Source organism: Schistocerca piceifrons, chromosome 6, assembly GCF_021461385.2.
Source record: "Schistocerca piceifrons isolate TAMUIC-IGC-003096 chromosome 6, iqSchPice1.1, whole genome shotgun sequence".
NCBI lineage: Eukaryota > Metazoa > Arthropoda > Insecta > Orthoptera > Acrididae > Schistocerca > Schistocerca piceifrons.
This window is the reverse complement of record NC_060143.1, coordinates 431257405-431265451: the sequence shown is the minus strand read 5'-3', so window position 1 is coordinate 431265451 and position 8047 is coordinate 431257405. Positions and strand designations below refer to the sequence as shown.

Sequence of the window (8047 nt, the reverse complement as noted above, 5' to 3'; positions counted from 1 at the left end):
GGGGGTATGCATTTACGTTCCTACTAGATGATACTGGAGACCGTTCTCACGGCTAGTAGCGTCAGCTTTGCAGAGCAGAGAAACAATCCTGCAGCTACCGTGATACACTGATGCGTGCTGTACTGTACTGAATGTTATCCCGTAATAACTTGCTACGTTACAGCATGTGCTATACCATACATCGTGTTTATAAATGAATCGTGTGGCTTTAAAAATTCTGGTTCCGAGTTGGCTTCTCAAGCGGAAAAGGCTTTCCACGTGCTCTGTTTTGAGGTGTACAGATTTATCGTTACAGCATAGTGTGAGTTTCGTGCACAGTATAGGAAAGACCCAACACACAAACAACACAGATAGGTGGCATCGACAGTTCGTGGAAACCGGATGCCAATGTGAGGGCAAGACTCCTTATAAGCCCCGTGTGTCTGGAGAAAAAGTCGAAAGATTGCGCGAGGCATTTAAATGAACTCGCAAGTAACATAATACAGCAAGAAGGGAATTGTTTCATGCCAGAGATTAAGGTGTGGAAAGTGTTGTTTAAGCGGCTATGTTTTAAACCGAGAAAGTGGGATTAGTATAGACCCTTACATCAGATGACAAAGTGAAAAGGCGTGACTGTTATGAAGAGCTGCAGCTAAAAATTGAGGACGCTGGTTTTGTAGAAAGACTCGTCTTCTACGATGAAGCCTCTTTCCGTGTATATTGCAAGGTGCACACAACGTCCGTATCTGGGGAAGCGAGAAACCACATACGTTTGTAACCTCCCCCTCACTTATCGACCTTATTGACAGTGAAAAATTAAACCGCGTGTACCTAATGGAAATTTGGGAAAAGCAATCGTCACCGAAGTTAATCTGTCGGTAAAGAGGGAGGAAAGGGTTACATCTAAATGAAAGGAAAAATGCTAATGAAACTGGTGGAAATTAATTTTGAAATAGGGGTAAAGTTAATAAGGAAAGTAAATGTGCGGCCGTTACGTTAACAATCAACTAGCGGTAATTAGATATTTGAGATTTGGGGGAAAATTACGGTCGCCAGTCCTATGGGCAATTACTATAATAACTGAAAAAGAAAGGTTATTACACATATAATTAGCACTAAAAGTGTGGCAACTGAAGGTTGACACGTGTTGAGTGAAAACTGAATGTTTGTCTGAACTAATAAATTTCGCTACACCATGACTTAATTTAGCAAAAGAATTAATAAAACTGGAAAATTGAAAGTTAATTTAGTGACTGAAATTAATAGTGAACTTTGTTTCTGAAACATATCGAAATTCAGTAAAATACAGTTAGTCTTGGGCTAGCTCAACAATCATTTCAAAAGCTACTTGAATCTACGCAATTTAGAAATAAGAGATTTAACTTTGAACTTGAATTAAATGATTCTGAACAATTAACAATAGTAAAATTTAGTACGTACCAAGCTGAGCTGCAGTCACAGGTAAGCTAAAATATGGTAACAAAACTAGCACTCTTAATTTGTGCTTGTGTAATCTAAGTATTGTAGCCAGCTATGAATACTTTAACTGAACTTTGAAATTAAAGCACTGAAATGGAATTATGCTGGCGTTTGAATGTCAACGACACTTGGGTTCATTTCGGAAAAGGAAGGGACCCTGCTTGGCAATGCAATTGGGACAATGAGCAACAAAGGTTCATGCTACGTTGCTGTAATTTTGTGATGCAACCATTTTAAAAGTTTGAAAAAGCTGAGGTCTGCCATACAGTTCTAAAACTTTACGTGCTTCCAGTCTTCCTTGTTGGTTGATTGAAGGTTTGAAGCCGTCGATCGAGGATGTGGCGACAGTCACTCATTGTCGGCCGTCGCTGTTGCAGAAGCTGGATGTTGGTGCGCCTTCTTCTCGACACGGTCACCAGACGAAACGGGCTCTTGATGTGCGCCAGCTAATGCTTCCCGTCCGCGACACCATGTCAGAAACTATCATCGCAAGTCGAGCGCAATTACATGCTGCCAAACCCCGAAAGCGCGGCAACTCGCGGGAGCTTCACACCACACACCTGCTCCACTCGCTACTCCAGCCAGACTCCCACATGCTCTGCCCGCGCTCCACGCGGCAGGGTTAACACTACCAAAGATCCTACACACTTTGATTCTTCACACGACCTATCGATGTAATCGTTCGATAGCAGTTTTCCCTAGGCAAGACCCAGCGTAAAAATACAAATAATATTTACGAAACAAACCAATTATACATCGACATAAGTGCATAAATATATATATACAAACACTAAAACAATTACAATATATAAAGAGACAGAAATGTCATATCTTGAGGTAACAAAACAAGGAAAAAAAAATAATAGTACAATAGATGGAAATAGGAGGATATGCATTTCCGGCGTTACACGTGCCCCACATTGTCTGAGGATGTTCGTGTAACCTAAACAGACTCAGAAAATGTCCCAAAAAAGAAACAGCGGAAATGCATATGCTCAAAACATCAACAAAATTTAGCATTCGTTTAATTAACCATAAACCAATTTTTGGACCATAATAATTGAGTGGAGACACTCCTAATCTTATTCCACTCTGTCATCTTGCACAAAATAAAACAGGTTGACAACATATTAAAATTCATAGAAAGCATAGAAAATGGTTTAGCTATTCCAAAATCGTCAAAATCCGTAACACAAAATTAATCAGAGTACATGGTCATAAAAACAGGTAGATCAAAATACGCAAATTAATTATTAATTACATAGAATACACATTTTATATAACCTTTTCGTAATTAATACTCTTGCCATGAGAGTCCACTTAATGCTAAACAAGAAAATAATATTCAGCAGATCGAAAAAACCATAAATATTGACAGTACAATTCTTTCAGCTGTCCAGGAAGAAAAACAATTCCGCCTTCCGTACCCGCAAGCACAAAGAATGCCGACAGCGGCACAAGAGCCGACAGCGGCACAAGAGCCGACAGCGGCTTCGCCTCGCAAGTATTGTTGCGCCCGCCTGTGCGGCACGCTTGATCTCACTCGCCTGTATATCGGCATTTCCAGAACGTCCGTTTCACTTAATTCTTTAGGAAAAACTCACTCCCGAGTAATCTCAAGGAGTCCCTTGATACTATCACAGTGGATAACTCAACACTGTCCATCATCACACGCATGTACTAGCCTGAAACTTAAAACAGCGTCTAAGTACATCGGCAATGACTAATAAAACACACATTCATTAAATCTTACAGCAAGTTACGAAATCATATTTACATTCCTTAATCTACTGTGACTCAGCTGAAAACTTAAACTAGCAGCTTGGTTTTAAAATTGATTAATATTCGGTAACTCTTAAATCATTTAATCAACATTAATTACTTATTAATTACAACTTCTTTAATGACCTCTAGGTCAGGCAAAAGCATCGCAACATGGCACATCCTTAAATCTTACACTCTATATTTACATACTGTACAAATTACCCTTTCTGCGGTATTAATCAATCCTTGGTTGGTACAATTTCAGGTCTACAATGTTCCGTATACCAAATAGCTTTCCAGAGCTTGGATACTCTAAGCAATAAGCATCTGTGTGAGGTATACCAATGACTTTATATGGTCCATTATAAACAAACTTAAATTTAGAGATTTCATGGTCTATCTCGCTCGATATCTCATGAGCTTTTACAAGTACTAAGTCTCCGATTGCAAACTTAGCAAAACGCGCTTTAGCGTCATGACGACGTATGCGAGCATCGGCTTTTAGCTTCATTACTTCTCGCAAACGATCTTTTTTCACACCAATACTAATGTTAATCCGTGGAGGGAATTTGATTATCTCTTCCAATTCACTTTCTACACTTTTGTCAATGCCGAAATTCCTCATGTTACGGCATTTCAAACTCATTCCTACGTCAATGTCATCCGGCCAGTTAACAATGTGTATAGGCTGGTATTGCCTACGCACACCGTCTCCTGCCTCGTCAAAACCAACTACCATTGTTTTATCTAGTGACATACATGTCAAAGTTTTGCTTCCGCAGTTAATCACTGCACGGTTCTTTAATAGCCAATCTAACCCGATAATTACTTCCGTAGTTAAGTCTGCCACGACGACAAACTCTTGTTCAAATCGTGCCCCACATATCTCGAAGTTGACAAAAATCTGTTTTGTGACCGGTTCACTGGCCTTCCCAGTAGCACCGATAATTTTCACTCCTGTTACTGGCATAACTACGATACCAGGTCTGTCTTTCAGTAACTCAAATATTTTCCCAGATACAGCACTCAATTCTGCACCGGTGTCAATCAACACGTTTAGTTGTAGGTCGTGCATATTGACAGACACTACTATCTGTCTACATTTGTCCTCGACTGTTTCTTTATTTTCCCACAGTAAATCCTCGTCTATATCCAGGTCATTCCAGAAAAAACCATCCGGCTTTGATCCTAAATCCTGCTTATCTGGCGGCCTTTTCAGCCTCTGTTCACATACAGTTTTAATTTCAACACGTTTGTCCTGAGGCTTAGTCTGTAGCTTCGCCTCCAATACCGAAACCTTTTCCTGTAACTCGTCAACTAGTGGGTGTTGCTTTGCTACCACTTCACTAACTGTCACCTTCGTTGATTCCTCTTTGGCCAGATTGATCTCATCTGCCAATCTACCTGGAGGAATGTGCCCAGTAGTCTCTGCAATTACTTCCACTAGATCTGCGCAACCCACACTGCTATCGTCTGACCGTATAATGTCAGCTCTAACCTCATACACGCTGTAATCCACATGCTTTTCTACCAATCGTGTCCGGCTATCACTAAAATTCTCGTAATCTTTCTCCTCAATACTTTCGCAATGTTTAAACTGGAGGTTGGCGTCGGATGGGTCGGCTACTTCTACCACTATAACTTTCGGTAAAGTCTGCCGGTTAGGGCCAGAACTTTCCGTTACTACTTCAACATCTAACTCCTGTGGGACGCAACACGACGAATCTTGCTCGTGCTCCCCATTAACATCAACTATTTCTGGTAAAGTCTGCCGGTTAGGGCCAGAACTTTCCATCACTTCACAAATACTATCTTCCTGTGGGACGAGACGCGGCAAATCCTGCCCGCGCTCCCTATAAACACTTCTCCCGCACAGGCCCCTATAATCTCTTAGTTCGTCATATAAGCGACCGAACTGCCTTAACCAGACCTCATCCCTCTCTGCATCCCCTCGCTCAATGACGGACGTTTTATCCGACATCTGATATTCTCTCAACAACTGCGAATCATTCTTAAATTCAATCTCCAGTTTCGCTGTGGGTGTTACAGCTGCCACTTTATAATCGATTTCCGGAACACTACTTAAATTGTTCTCACTGACAGTGAATGTATTTTCTACTGCCGTGTATACAGCTGATCTACTACTTGTGGGCGCACTCCTTTCTCTTAACACTGGCACACTCTCCCGCCGTTGATTATTCCATACGGAATTTTCATAACAACGACACCTCGGTTTTCTACTGTTATTGGGCCTCCAAAATTTCTCCACGCCCGGTCGGCCCCTCACCGGCGCGGCTAATGGTTTCCCTGTCTCGTCCCAGCAGATACGCTCCCCGGATGCTGCTGAGGCGGCTGATCACACCCTCTAGCGTTATTACTATTCTGTGAAGCCCGTATCACGTTAGTATGATACTGGTTTCCGTCATTCCTGTTATTATTTGCATTTTACCGATTGTTATTACGGTCCGAACCATTATTGTTATTGCTGCCATGGTTGCGGTATGCATTATTCCCATGGTTATCGTTGTTGTGGTTGCTGTGGTACCCGTTGTTGTTACCACGGCCTCTGCCACTGTCGCGATTATTGCGCCAATTGTCCTCGTCCTCCACTCTGTCCAGGAAATCATTGATAGTCCTGTAATTGCTTCCTACGTATCGTTTTGTATCATCTGGAAGCTTCTTGTAGAGTTCCCAGACTATTTCGGATTCCGAGCGGCGATCACGCAAATATTCCAACTTGCGGATCCAGCCCTCACAAAACTCCTTCATCGAACCGCGCGAATTCGCATCGAAAGGCCTCAATACGACAAATTCGCGCCAGACACTTTGCTGTTTTTGCTCTGACCAGTATTCAGCCAGAAACAAATTTTTAAATTCGTCAAAAGTCAGGTTCATAATGAAACTTCCTGGCAGATTAAAACTGTGTGTCCGACCGAGACTCGAACTCGGGACCTTTGCCTTTCGCGGGCAAGTGCTCTACCAACTGAGCTACCGAAGCACGACTCACGTCCGGTACTCACAGCTTTACTTCTGCCAGTACCTCGTCTCCTACCTTCCAAACTTTACAGAAGCTCTCCTGCGAACCTTGCAGAACTAGCACTCCTGAAAGAAAGTTCTGCAAGGTTCGCAGGAGAGCTTCTGTAAAGTTTGGAAGGTAGGAGACGAGGTACTGGCAGAAGTAAAGCTGTGAGTACCGGACGTGAGTCGTGCTTCGGTAGCTCAGTTGGTAGAGCACTTGCCCGCGAAAGGCAAAGGTCCCGAGTTCGAGTCTCGGTCGGACACACAGTTTTAATCTGCCAGGAAGTTTCATATCAGCGCACACTCCGCTGCAGAGTGAAAATCTCATTCAGGTTCATAATGTTGAGGTTTAAGCCCCAACGCTTGGCATCACCAGCCAACACATCAATAATCGCATTAATTTTTCTCTCATCAGTCCATGATCTGGGTAAAACTCTTTCACAATTCTTAATGAAATCCGTCGCGTGTATACCGCCTTTTTTCAAGGGGTCGAACCGCTCCTCTTTCGTCAACAATTCCGAACTATGTGCATAGATTGGCACATAGCTCTGTTTTTCGTCAAGTTTCTTTTCTAATTCCGACACTCTCGTAATTACTTGGCAAGTGGTTGTCGCAAGCGTTTCTACTTCCCTTTTTTTCTCTTCGCAGGTATTAGCCTGCTTCGTCACTTTGGTATCTACTTCGGGTACTAAAGCCTTTAAAGTTTCCACCTTCTTTTGATCCTCTTTTTTCACTAATTGAATTTGTTCCGTCACCTTATTCTCGATGATCGGAGCAACTGATTCTCCTACACTTTTCTCGATTCTGCTAATTTCAGAATTAAAACGAGTATTTATGCTCGCAATTTCCGCCAGAACGCCTATCATTTCCTGTTTAAGATTACCGATTTCGGTATTAATTACAACAATATCTTCTTTGATTTTATCAACTTTTGTGTTAACCACTCCAACATTGTTGATAACAACGTTAATAGCTTTGTTCTGATTGTCTAGCATCCGTTCAAATTTTTCAGACTGAGCTTCTTGCTTGGCAGCCCGAGCTTCTTGTTTGGCAGCCTGAGCTTCTTGCTTGGCAGCCTGATCTTCTTGCTTGGCCGATTGACTCTTGATTTCGTTAATCAAAACATTCAATAAATCAGTTAAATTCCCGGAAACTACCGGTTATACTTCCGTAGCGGCTTCCTCTTTAATTGTCCCCCCGTATTCGTCATCAAGGGATTCAGATTTGATTTTTACTTCCGATTCCGAAACATTTTCTAAAGTTTGGAATTCCATTTCTGCTCTTTGTTGCGTTTCGGCGGTCGCGTCTTTCATGCTAGCCGCCTGCCCCTGAACAATGGGTACCGCGGTGCGCGTTTCCCACTGTTCGACCGATTGTTCCGTATCCAAGTCTACCAAATTTTGGCAATTGTTGCCTTCACTCATTTTAATAATTTTCAATATAAATGCCAAATCTCAAATATAATTAGGATTACTCCCACTACTTATTCTCGCTGACGTAACGGCCTGTACGTAACCAGTACTTTGTTACGAGATTTGCAACATACAAAATTCGTGTCCAGAACAACCTCAAATCCGAAGATTGTCCTGTCACGGTCGCCACGTGTAACCTCCCCCTCACTTATCGACCTTATTGACAGTGAAAAATTAAACCGCGTGTACCTAATGGAAATTTGGGAAAAGCAATCGTCACCGAAGTTAATGTGTCGGTAAAGAGGGAGGAAAGGGTTACATCTAAATGAAAGGAAAAATGCTAATGAAACTGGTGGAAATTAGTTTTGAAATATGGGTAAAGTTAATAAGGAAAG

The 8047-nt window shown here is 42.1% G+C and overlaps 2 non-coding genes across 2 annotated transcripts; one reads left to right on the top strand and one right to left on the bottom strand.

Moving 5' to 3' along the window:
• Positions 1 to 6145: 6145 nt before the first annotated feature.
• On the bottom strand, positions 6146 to 6220 carry Trnas-cga. The gene has a single exon. It is a non-coding gene; the product is annotated as a tRNA-Ser (tRNA).
• A 210-nt stretch (positions 6221 to 6430) lies between these two features.
• Positions 6431 to 6505, top strand: Trnas-cga. The gene has a single exon. It is a non-coding gene; the product is annotated as a tRNA-Ser (tRNA).
• Positions 6506 to 8047: the final 1542 nt, after the last annotated feature.